The sequence below is a fragment of the Canis aureus genome, chromosome 6, assembly GCF_053574225.1.
Source record: "Canis aureus isolate CA01 chromosome 6, VMU_Caureus_v.1.0, whole genome shotgun sequence".
In the NCBI taxonomy this organism is placed as follows: domain Eukaryota; kingdom Metazoa; phylum Chordata; class Mammalia; order Carnivora; family Canidae; genus Canis; species Canis aureus.
In genome coordinates, this window is record NC_135616.1 from 23,796,648 (window position 1) to 23,810,101 (window position 13,454).

General features: G+C 37.1%; 1 protein-coding gene and 1 pseudogene across 2 annotated transcripts in view; one reads left to right on the forward strand and one right to left on the reverse strand.

Moving 5' to 3' along the window:
- Positions 1 to 13,454, reverse strand: part of GAREM1 (GRB2 associated regulator of MAPK1 subtype 1) — a 201,665-nt gene that overhangs the window by 135,319 nt on the left and 52,892 nt on the right. The gene's annotated exons all lie outside the window — the stretch shown is intronic.
- Positions 5,643 to 5,989, forward strand: LOC144315146 (large ribosomal subunit protein eL30 pseudogene; annotated as a pseudogene).

A 13,454-nucleotide genomic window follows, 5' to 3' on the forward strand; every position in this document is an offset into this window, starting at 1 on the left:
ATGGCAAATAAAGAAAAGCTATGGGCAGTAGAGAGGTAAAGGAGAGCAAGAAATGATGTCATAGTAAATTGCTCTAAGACAGTTAAAAAGCAATCATGAAACCATGAAATTACAATGTTGTCTGCAATGAAAAAGCACTAAGGTATTCTAAAAAGGAAGTAATAGAAGAGGAGGAAAATCCTAAAAGAATTAACTAATTAGCAACTAATTAAGATAGAGAAATTATAAAGTAATCAGGGAGGATGTGGTTATGGGAAACCACTAGAGCACAGGTAGTAATTTTGAAATCAATGGAAACTGAAAAACAAAACAAAATTTTGCCAGTGGAAAAGAAAACTCTAGGAAGAAGCGAAGAAACTGCTTTTAGCCTAATGGTTGAAGTATTAGAAGAAAATGAAGGACCGGAGAGGAAGGATTGGACATAGGTATCAATCAAATAAAGGCATCTAAAACCACCTGATAAGAGAGATTCTCAAAAAGTGTAGTAAGGAGTAAAGAAGATAAAGCTTCTGGCACAGACATCATGAAAGCAAAAGGAAAAATCAATGTCCTAGTTCTGGGCAGACACAATGAATACTGTTAGCAACTTAAGAGTCACCCCAATAGCATCCCCCTACTCCAAATATTGAACACTAGCATGATCCTCCAATGATATGCATGCACCTGCATCTCAACATTCATCCGCTTTAACAGGACAGTCCATTTCTAAGCAACAACATTTTGTGACACTAAAGTGTATCTTGTGGAACAGAGAAAAGCCTCGGCGGGTGGATGGGGGTAGGAACAGTAGACAACGCCACTACCTGAGCTTAGCTGCCATCTAGCTCTAACCCCTTCTAAAATGAGACCATATCTGCTGTCTCGGGTCCTGCTCTATTTTTAGGGGCTGATCATCTCTCCTGTGTAAGGAGAGGAACCTGCAGCCCTAAGGAAAACAGTGGTTCCAACTCTGAGCTGAAGAGTCACTGTAATCCTCTAGGGACTTGTAAAAACAACTCCAATGGCAGGGAGGGTGAGAGCACACACCAGATTGCTGAAATCCGAATCTCTGAGACTGGGGTCCAGAAACCTTCAGTGTCCTGAAATCTCGGGCATCCTATTGGGCAGCCTGGGTTCAGAGCACAACTGAGGCAGGCAGTTTAGTGCACAAGCCCTGGAGAGACATCACCTACCGGGTGACCCTGGTCTTTCGCTTATTGTGAGAAGGGAGCAAGATAAGACTTATCAGGTGCTTACAAAGTGTCAGCCACCTAGTAAGCTCTCCAAAAGTATCATTACTCTTACATTACTCTTATTGTCCTCAGATACTTCGGTTTACAGGGTTTTCTCAGACTATCAAACTTGCATAGCTTTTATTGTCTGATTTTTTGCATTTTGTAGGAAATATAAATTATCCTGTGTCATTTAACATTTTAGGCATATACATTATTTTTCTTCAATTAGACTGTGGCATTCTCGGGTGCCAGGGACTTTTCTTGTCTTCTTACCAGACCAGGGTCATAGACCCAGCTGGTATCAATAAAGCATCACTCATGATTATTTGACATAGTCATTTTTCACTACTGTGTCCCTACAAATTGACACACTGAGCTATCAGATCAAATGAAAAGGTTTTTTTCTTCTTTTTTTATCTTCTATTTTACAACAAAGAATAAGGGCAATTCTATTTTCTCAACCCTCTCTTACTATTTAAACCTTTTTTAAAAACCAGATTATTGGGACGCCTGGGTGGCTCAGTGGTTGAGCGTATGCCTTCGGCTCAGGGCATGATCCTGGAGTCTCAGGATCGAGTCCCACATCAGGCTTCCTGTGTGGAGCCTGCTTCTCCCTCTGCCTGTGTCTCTGCCTCTCTCTGTGTGTCTTTCATGAATAAATAAATAAAATCTTTTAAAAAAATTATTTCAGGTTAATAGGAAGCTCTTCATCAAGAATGACTATCACACTGGGTGTTATTCTGTATGTTAGTAAATTGAACACCAATAAAAAAAAATGTAAAAAAAATAAAAAAAATAAAAAAAATAAAAAAAAAAAAAGAATGACTATCAACTTAATGACAACAACTTGTAGCAGTTTTTGTTATGATTCACCTTTAACAAGAAGGTGGCAGAAATTACTAGATGTCCACCAATATCTCACTCATAGTCCCCTTCTGTCAGCTGGGCACATGGCTGCCCAGAATACAGAGCACTGTTTCCACCTTCAATATCCCTACTCCCATATAGGTACAATAGTGTAACCAAGTTTTGGCCAACAGAAAATAGTGGAAACAATATGTGCCACTTCTAAGATTTACTTTTTAAAAATGTCTTTCCTATACCAGAAAATTCACTGATCAAAATTTACAATTCAATAATGTTAGTATATTCAGAGAGTTGTGCAAACACTACAACCTAATTATAGAACATTTCTATCATCCCAAAAGAAATCTCATAACCATTAATAGTCCTCACCCTACTTCTCACCCCAGCCTGAGGCAACCACTAATTTATTCTCTGTGTCTATACATTTGCCATTCTGGACATTTTATATAAATGGAATTATAAAGTATGTGACTTTTTGAGTCCAGCTTCTTAGCATAATGTTTTCAAGGTTCATCTATCTTGTAGCATGGATCAGCACTTCATTCCTTTTTGGCCAAATGATATTTGAGTATATGGATATACCATGTTTTATTCATCCATTCATCAGATGATGGACATTTGGACTATTTACAGTTTTGGTATTATAGCCTGCTGCTGATATGGACATGTGTGAACAAGTTTTTGTGTGTGTGTGTACATACGTTGTGGACATACTTCTCTTGGAAATATACCTAGGGGTGAAACTGCTAAGTCACATGGTAATTTTTCCACATTCCTCTCCAACACTTGTCATTATCCGTGTTTTTAATTATAGTCATCTTGGTGGGGGTGAAGTATGCCTCACTGTGGTTTTGATTTGTATTTACTGAATGATGAGTGATGTTGAGCCTCTTTTCACGTGCTTACTGGCTATTCCTATATCTTTTTGGAGAAATGTTTATTCAGATCCTTTGCCCAATTTTAAATTTGGTTATTTGTCTTTATTGTTAAGTTCTAAGAGTTGTCTGTATATTTTGGATACAAGCTCCCTATCAGACAGATGATTTGCAAACACTTTTTGTCATTACAGAGACTGTCCTTTCACTTTCTTGATAGTGTCCTTTAAACCACAAAATATCTAAATTTTGAAGTCAAATTTATTTTTTCTTTTGTCATTTGTTTTTGGTGTCATATGTGAAAAATTGTTGCTTAACCTAGCATCATGAAGATTTACGTCTATATTTTATAGTTTTTAGTTCTTACATTTAGGTTTGTGACCCATTTTGAGTTATTCTTTGTGCATGCTGTGAGTAGGGTCCAGCCCTTTGAATGTGGATCTCCAGTTGCCTGAGCACCAGTTGAATGGTCTTGCCTCCTTGTAACAGTAAGTATAAGGGTTTATTTCAAATGTGTTTATTTCATCTTAAATGTATGGAGATTTCTACCCTTATGCGAGTACCACAATGTCTTAACTGTAGCTTTGTAATAAGTTTTAAAATTAGGAATGTGAGTCTTCCAACTTTGTTCTTCAAGATTGTTGTGGTTTTTCTGGGCCCCCTGCATTTCCATATGAGCTCTATAGATTAGCTTGTTTATTTCTGCCCCCTAAAAAGCAAGCTAGGATATTTCGATAGTGACTATGTCCAATCTATGTATCATTTTGGGAACTGTCATCTTAATAACCTTAACTCTTCTGATCCATGGAATATCTTTGCATTTATTTAGATCTTTATTTCAATGAAGTTTTGTAGTTTTCAGTATGCAAGGCTTGCACTTCTTTCGTTAAATTTATTCCTAAGCATTTTATTCCTTTTGATGGTATTACAAATAGAACTGTTTTTAAATTCATTTTTGGAGTGTTCATTGCTAGTGTAGAGAAGCACAAATGATTTCTATATATTAATCTTTCATAACCTGAAATGTTACTGAACTTGTTCATTAATTTAATAGTTTTGGTTTGTTTATTGCAGATTCCTTAGGGTTTTCTATAAAAGTTAATATCATCTGCAAATAGAAATAGTTTTATTTCTCCCTTTCCAGTCTAGATGCTATATTTTTTTGTTTGCTTATTTTTCTGTCCTTAATGCCCCTGGCTAGTCTCCAGCACACTGCTGAACATAAATGGTAAACAAGATGCATGTTTAGAGAGGATTCTTTTCCATCTTTTTTCTTCCTGATAGTTGGAATGTCAATGTGATTATTGGAACAGGAATGGTAGTGATCATTTTGGACTTTGATGGGTACTTACTACCAGAACTGAGTCCATTACATAGCAACAACTGAAGAGAAACCTGGTCTCCTTGGGCAACATGCCAATCTGTAGTTTTGTCTTTGGGTCTCTGTGACTTCAAGCCAACTCAAGGCTAAAGTGATACAGGAATATTAAAATAATGTAAGAATTATGGTACCTTCATTATACAACCAAAATATATGAACTAGATTCAAAAAGGAAAAGAATCTTTTATTAAAAATAATAGTATTAAAGGTGCCTATGTAAGGAAGTACTGTCTAAGCCTAGTTCCTGGTTGTAAAATCTGAGCAATGTCTGGCATTTTTTTTTTTTTTAACTTCAGAACAATGCCACAGAGTTCAGAGGAATAGAACTCCTCAATATTATGCTTCTGATCATTTCTTTCAAACTTCCCAACTAGTCTGTGATTGTAGAGGCTATATTACCAATTCAGGTTTACTTCATAAAGACAAGACTATTTAAAAAAAAAAAAAAAAGACAAGACTATTATTCAAAAATCACTAAAGACATTATCATGCATTTAATAGAACTTTTAATTTTTATCTAATTACAGATAGGAGTTATATGTTAGCTCACATTTGGATGGTTAAATTAACATATATGATGAGCTTTGGCTCTCAGTTATTTATGAAACCATATTAGGGGCATGGCTCTAGATGGGGTGGTATCAAGTATCCCTAAATGCATAGAGAAACATAATGTTTTTAGATTAATGACAAAAAAACATTACGAAGAATACAGATGAAACAACTTTCCTAAAATTTACCATCAATAGGAGAATTAACATCAGCATCAAATACCTCAGTGATAGCACACGAAAGGTACCACAGAAAGGAGGTTACTCCACATCCCGCCAGGTATGCATCCATTTGACCATGACTGAGAATAAAGATCCAGAACTCTCAACTCTTCCCCTTGCATCTCACTCTGGCTATGAGCCTGCAGTACAGAAACTCTAGCATCCATGTTAGTAGCTGCCTGTATTCTGAAAATGCGTAAGAATGTAAAAGAAAGCAACTTAATTTTTTAAAGCAGAATCTGTAATATGCCAACTCCATCAGGGAGGTTTTCTTTCCTTGAAAGCCTCCAGGATATTTTTATTTTTGGAAAATATTATGATTAAGTTAAAACAAATATGTGCTGTCATAGCATATTTACTAATTGAAAAGTGGTGTCCAGTTCCTTTACTGTCTTAAAGTATCAAAAGTTTAGAAAGATAAAGCAAATGCTAAGGGAGGACTTAAATCTCCATAGCAGCTCTTTTCTCTCCTGCTCCCAGCCACCTTGGAAGCTGCTCTCAGTTGGCGCCTTCCTGAACCTAAGACAGGAAGATGGTGGCCACAAAGAAGATTAAAAGGTCGCTGGAGTCGATCAACTCAGGCTCTGACATGTTACGAAAAATGGAAAGAACAGGCTGGGATACAAGCAGACTCTGAAAATGATCGGACACAGCAAAGCAAAACTGGTCATCCTTGTCAACAACTGTCCAGCCTTTAGGAAATCTGAAAAAGAATACTACACCATGTTAACCAAAACTGATGACCATTACTACAGTGGCAATAATATTGAATTGGGCACAGCATGTGGGAAATACTACAGTGTATGCGTACCAGCTATCGCTGATCCAGGTGATTCTGCTGCCATTAGAAGCATGCCAGAACAGACTGGTGGAAAATAAACCATACAAAATTTTTCTTGAATAAAACTGGCCAGAGCTTTTTTTTTTTTTTTTTTAAATAAATAAATAAATCCCCATAGCACCTATCTTCACCTGAGTGCTATATACTGAATGACTAGGAACCTTCTTATCTCCTCAACTAGATCATATTTGCATTCCAGAAGACTTCTGGGCATAGACCAGGTGTATAATAAATGCTTTATGAATGAACAATCCTGGGTAGAAATTGGTTGAGTATTCACATCAAATACCTCTAAGTATAAATCAAGCACTTATATCTTAGTTAACATTTAAACACTTCGATGAAAGAGTATTTAGAAAAGGTTATTTTTTCGGTATCTCCTATTGATCACTTCCTACCCTAAACAAACATCCAGAAATCTACATTGCCTAAAATCCCTTCTTTAGATGAATAATCTATTCAAAGACCCAAAGACTGTAGTCTTGGCTTCTAAGCAAATGAAAGAATTGTTGTATTTTTACATTTTATGGTTTACTGTGAAATCCCAACAAGAAGAAAAGGAACTAGAGATTAATTTAGACAAAGTACTAAGTGGTAAAGATGTCAAAGAACTTCACAGTGAAATCTAAGCAAAAAGAAATGTGTGAAACAAAAGAGAAAGATGTTTAAAATGAGAGAGAGATTAGGGATATATCATTACCTCTTTTCAAATGAACCTTTGGACAAAAGACTCCTTTTCAACAGATTGGCCAGGAATAATAGATACCTGCTGTATGAAACAGAAGTATGCCTACTTAAGTCAAATCTGAAATGTTATGCTCTGAAATAGTGAACTGAACTTAATATTTAAAAGATAAGAAATCTATGCCAAGTGATTTTTGGAAAAACAGGTGAGCAATTGTAATATCGGTATTTCTACAAACATTTAAAATATATGAAATCTAGCACAGTGCTTGGCAAATACCATGGAATCACATTTCTAGCAGGTGAGCAAGGAGACTCAGATTTATATCAGAGAGCTGACACAGGCAAATGATTCTTTGGCAATCCATAAAGGACAGTATTGGACATTCTTCTCTCAGTAAGTCTGACATACCGGTGTATCCTCCAGTGCTGCGGAGTGAATATAAGATGATGAATTTGGTTGGTGTGAGGTAGGTACTTATCACACTGTGTGAGATGTTCACACCAAAAAAAAAAAAAAAAAAGAATCACTCAGAGACCAGGAACAACTGAGAGAACCAGAGAAGCAAGCAGGCCTTGTTTCAGGATCTTCCCAGACATCAAACTACCTGAGAGAGGGCAAAAGCCAAATCACCAGACACATTTCCAGGCTCTTGCCACTCCTGCCCCCATATTCTTTGTTTCCACTTATTTAAATGAATATATGATGACTCCGTAAGTTACGTGGGAGACTGTGAACTCTCAGAAATAGCCTACAGTTTGAAGCCAGATTTAGGTAAATGCAGTTCTAGTACTTATTAACTATATGACCGTGAGCAAATTAATTTCTTTGAACCAGGGTGTTCTCACATTTACAATGAGAGTAATAAAACTGTAAGCAAGTTGAAATAACTAAATGAGAATAAATAAAAGAACTCAGGATAGTAACCTGTGGATAAAAAGCTCATGAAACATAGGACTTTAGTTTTATTTACTTCTTCAGTTAGTGTCCTCTCCCTATCAGCCTGACTCAGGTACATAATGCAGTTTTTTTGTTCAATGAGAAAATATAATGTGCAAAGCTTTGTACATTATGCTTCACTTCTACTCCAATAAAACGGAGGGGTGATATTTATCAGGTGTAAATGTTATGTTAAAGCCAACAATTTATTTCAAGAGGATAAACTGAGCCACAGGTCACCTTGTGGGATTTTCATTGTCATTTTTGGTTTCAAATTTGATCTAGATCCCCTTGAACTTTATTACGTGACAGATAAAGCAAACATAAAATACTAAAGAATCAAATTTAATAATGATTAAATTATTAAATGCCATTAAAGTTATACCAGGAGATATATTCTTAAGAAAAATATCTGAATTACATATTTGACAATTTTTAGAATTTTCTCATATTAAGCAGATTTCCAAAAATATTGCATATAGTCTTAAAAAAGCAAAACCAAACAAGATTTTGAAAAAAAGAAAGATTTAAACATATGCCACTGCTGAAAATCTCATGATCTAGTACCAATGCACAAAAAACAGTGAATTCAAATATTCTCTGTACACATAAAAGTAGGTTAATGAGAAAAATGCAAACACCAAAATTAAGACTTGGGTTAATTTTTCCAGGTAGGTTGCCCTGAAGGCAAAAGGTAGACAACACTTTGCCTCTATAACTTCAAAATACATAAAATAAAAACACTTTATATGAAAGATCATGTGATAAAATACTAGACACAAAGACTTAAGAAAAATAAGATCATCAAATTTTATTGACCAGATTATACAGATATATAGTAGCCCTAAAAGAAATGCAAAGCATGTGTTATAAGTAAGGTGCAACTTCTCAAAACAGAACTGGAAAACAAAATAAAAAACCATCTGTTCTTTCCAAAAATCTAAAAAAAACCCCAAAACCCAAAATACCAGTAGTTTAGAGACTAGAGACTGGAAAATATCAGGAATGAAATTGGTATTGTGGTTACTTACATCCCCTAATCAACTATGTTCCTTACATATAAATTATTAATACAATTTTCCAAGGCAAATATAATAAAGAAAACCACCTTGACACAGAGTCCTTTGTACACAGTACCATCTCCTAAATGCATAATCTGAGACCTGGATTTATTAACTAGTTTAAGAAGAGGCAATATACAGTTGCAAGGGTTCTCAAGTATATTATGTGTACATATACTTTGCAAGGGTTCTCAAGTGTATTATGTGTACATATACTTTTTAAAATAAAAAAATCTATTTTAGTGGATCAAAATTACTTTGACAATTATAGATAAAAGGTCTATATTTGCAAATTTAAAATAGGTTAAATTTTATAAGATTTAAAAAGTCTTCACAATGTTAACAAATAAGGGGTAGCACAGCTCAACTTAATAAATGTGGGGAGTTCCCCGACCAAGGTCTAATAGTGAATCACTTTGTGAATGTAACCAAATGACTCAAAGTATTCTAAAGCTTGCCCAGACAGACTGATAAGTAGAATCTAATGTAAGCATATATAAGTATACTAGATTTTTCTCAAAGGCAAACCCAGTTAAAGAAGTTTACCTGAATAATGTGGATACATTAAAAATGAATATAAAAAGCTTGCTATGCCATCCCCTTCTGCCTTCCAGATCTAGGAAATAGTTTTACAGATTATTCAGTGGACCATCCAGTGTCCAGGATATTTCACTACTTAATAAAAAGAATATTTCCTTCTATTTCAGTGTTTTTTTCTATATCCAAAGGAAATACTAGGTAGAGGGTCCAAATAAAACCAAGGAGACTAAAATAGAACAATCACACATATAATGTGCTCTTTTCCCCTGAAGTAAGACAGTCACACGGAGATACTTTCTTCACTAGTGGGACTTCAATGTTCATGATCACTCAACTGTTCCTTGTTGCTGGGTACTATAAACACCCACCAGCACATCCCACACATCTCCTTCTGTTCTAGGTCCCCATCCCACCTCTGCTATGGGATAGTCACATATTGCTCTTTTGCTTGTTTTTCTACATATGAAATGGGAACAGCAAACTCCATTCAATGAATAACGTGAGAAACATCTACAGTATGATGTAACATCACCAAGAATTAAACCACGAAGTGAAAAGGAACAGAAGCTTCAAGCATGTCACTTCAACAATATAAATATGGAAAGATTAAGGCCTTCCCTACCTTCCCCCACAGGATGAAACCTATACCGAGAATCATAAGATAGAACCCAAAATTGGGCTCTGGGTTTCATTTTATTTTAATTTTTTAAGATTTATTTATTTTTATTTTAATTTTTTTTAAAGATTTTATTTATTCATGAGAGACAGAGACGGGGGGGGGGGGGGGGGGGGCAAAGACACAGGCAGAGGGAGAAGCAGGCTCCATGCAGGGAGCCCGACGTGGGACTCGATCCTGGGCCTCCAGGATCAGGCCCTGGGCTGAACTGCTGTTCAGCGGTGGTGAACTGCTGAGCCACCCAGGGATCCCCCAAGATTTATTTATTTATTTGAGAGAGACAGCACTGAGTGCATGCACATAACTGAGGGGAGGGGCAAAGAGGGAGGGAGAGAAGCAGACTCCCTGTTTAGCATGGAGCCTGATGCAGGGCTTTATCCCACAACCTTGAGATGAAACTATGGCTCTATCCCATAACTATGGCTCTATCCCATAACCCTGAGATGAAACCTGAGCTGAAACTAAGAGTCTGATGCTTAACCAACTGCGCCACACAGGTGCCCGCCAGCTCAGGGTTTTATTTATTTATTTTTATTTATTTTTTTTTAATTTTTTTTTTTATTTATTTATGATAGTCCCAGAGAGAGAGAGAGAGAGAGAGGCAGAGACACAGGCAGAGGGAGAAGCAGGCTCCATGCACTGGGAGCCCGATGTGGGATTTGATCCCGGGTCTCCAGGATCGGGCCCTGGGCCAAAGGCAGGCGCCAAACCGCTGCGCCACCCAGGGATCCCCAGCTCAGGGTTTTAAAAGACAAGAGTTTGAGAAAAGAAATTGGAGTCTACTTAATTCAATGCAATAGTGACCATTAAGGCAACAAATGGAAAACATTACTGCCAGCTTGAGAGATGCTAACACTGCAACTCTGAAGACCAATGATCAGCATTATCAGAGAGAAACGGAGTAAGGGACAGTATATTAGTTTTCTATTGCTACGTGACAGATTACCACAAATTTAGCAGCTTAAAAATAGCACGGAAATCTGGCACGCATGGCTGGGTTCTCTGTGGAGGTTGAAATCCAGCCATTGGCTGTCCAGGTTCTCCTCTGGAGCTCAAGGTCCTCTAAGCTCACTCATGTTGCTGGTAGAATCCAACTGCAGTTGTAAAACTCAAGTCATTTTCTTGCTGGTTATTGACTGGAGATTTGACTTCAATTCCTAAAGGGTGCTCGCAGGTCCTTGCTGCATAGCCCTCTCCTTTTCTGAGCAATGCAGAACTTGTCTCATGTTGAATCTCTTTCCTGCTTTGGATTATCTCTGACTTTGCTTCTTAACTGGCCAGAGGAAACTGTTTTGAAGGGCTTGTCTGATTAGGTTGGGTTCACCAAGGATAATCTCTCTATCTTAAAGTTAACTGATTGGGGACCTTAATTACATCTGCAAAATGCCCTTTGCCACAGAACATGACATAATCTGATCGAACACCAGGGGATGGAGATCAAGGGGCCATTTTAGAATCCTGTCTACCGAAGAAGATAATACAGAAAAGAAGCCAGTTATTCCAGTAGAGGGCAGATACAGAATTTAAGTCAAGAGTTTCATGAATAGACTTTGTATTTAAACAGTAACTTCCAAAGAGATTTTATGGCCAAAAACAATCAAAATCAACTTATACTTTGAGATATTAGAATATGAAAACAGTTGTTACCCTGACCAAGGTGAGTGGAAGGGCCAAATGATGGTGTGATTCTGCTTTACTTTTAATATCTCAAGGAGGCCAAAAGAAAAGAATATAGTTAACTTAGACTCGAGATAAGTAGAATCTTATAATCAGATAAATTTCATTGAAAAATGAATGTAGCAAAAACTTATTTGTCTAGACTTAAGAATTTAAGTAATTTCCAACAATTTCACTAGGCTTTTTAAAGTTAACTGAATATAATTGAGCTTTAAATCCTTTCAAAATTATTACTCTATATACTATGCTTAGGTTTCAATATTTCTTTGCTACATTCCTTTGATTGTATTTTTAAACCCTAGATTAGAGAGGGAAAGGAGAGGTAGTTCTTTTTTCTGAAAAGAAAGTGCTTGCCACTGACATGAGAGGAAATGTGTACTTCCATTTAAACTTGTGAGCACCTCTACCTCCAGGGATGATGCATCCTACTACCAGTGGGCACTTGGCCCCCCCTGATCCCTCTGCTCTTTGGATTCCATGTTCCTGATCCTGTCACCCTGGCTGGGATCAAACCCACCATTTTACTAATGCATTCAAAGGACCACCAACAAACCACATACTCTTGGAAAAGGTCTGTAAAGAACATTTCTATTTTAATTGTAAAGATGGAATCCAAAACTGGATGCAAGAGAGCTGCTAGTTTTTCATCACCCTGGTTTCATACACATGAATGTTAGAAGTGGAGCTGTCTTCATTACAGAAAGCCTGGTAGCCCTTGAGTTCCTTAGACGATCCCACTCAAATGACCCGAGAGTTTCCTCCCTGGCATTTGCGCTGCATGTACCTATGCAGAGATACAGCAAGGGCAGAAAGTTCCATCCAGTCCTTCAGATAGAGGGTGATTATGATTAGCTTGTCCTGATATCAGCTGTTCTACATCACTGTCAAGCACAGAACCATCCTGAGCTCCAGGTCTGTATGTTGACCATTGAACAACATGGGTTTGAACTGTGCAGGTCCACACACAGAGAAACATTTTTACCATACTATAAATGTATTTTCCTTAGGATTTTCTTAATAACGTTTGCTTTTCTTTAGGTTACTTTATTATTAAAAACACAGTAAGTAATGCACATGACATATAAAACATGTGTTAGTCAACTCTTTAGGTCACTGGTAAGGTTTCCAGTCAATAGTGGGTTTTTAGTAGTTAAGTTTTTGAGGAGTCAGATGTTATAGGAGGTGTTCTGACTGCACCAGGGATTGGTACCCTTGGTTCAAGGGTCAGTGGTATATCCAATTGCATTCCATATGTTACCAGCTGAATGACCCACAAGAACCTGGAAACTTGACATTATCCCCAAATTATTGTAATTCCTCCAAAAGTCCTCCCTGCTCCTCCTATCTCTGTAAGTGGTATCTCTATCCTCTGTGTCAACAAAGCAGTCAACATCAATGACTCTTCCCCCATAGTCACCTACATCTAATTCCTCACCACATCTTAGAGATGCTTATTGATTCAGAGGTGGCATCAGAGGTGGCAGGATATAGTAATTCAAAGTATGGACTTGAGACATGGATTGCCTTGGCTCCCATTCCTTAACTGCCATTTACCAGCTCTGTAACTCACCAAGTTATTTAATGTCTTTGTGCTTCAGTTCTCTCATCTGTAAAATGTAGATAGTAGTAATACTAGTGCCTACTTCATAGGGCTGTTGTGAAGATTAAATGAATCAGTAACTAGCAAGAACTTACATGAGACATCTGGTATACTCAGCAAATCTCAGCTAGTACTACTATCATCATTCCTAGAACTCAGTCTCTCCCAGCTCTTCCCTTTCTATCTACATCCCTATTGCCCTTGGCTTAACATACGCTCCCACAGCTCTCAGTAGGGATATTGTGAGGGTCTCTGTCAAGATTCTGAGCCCTCTAATCTAGCTTACATTTACTGCCATTAGAGTCCTCCAAAAGCAAATCTGCTG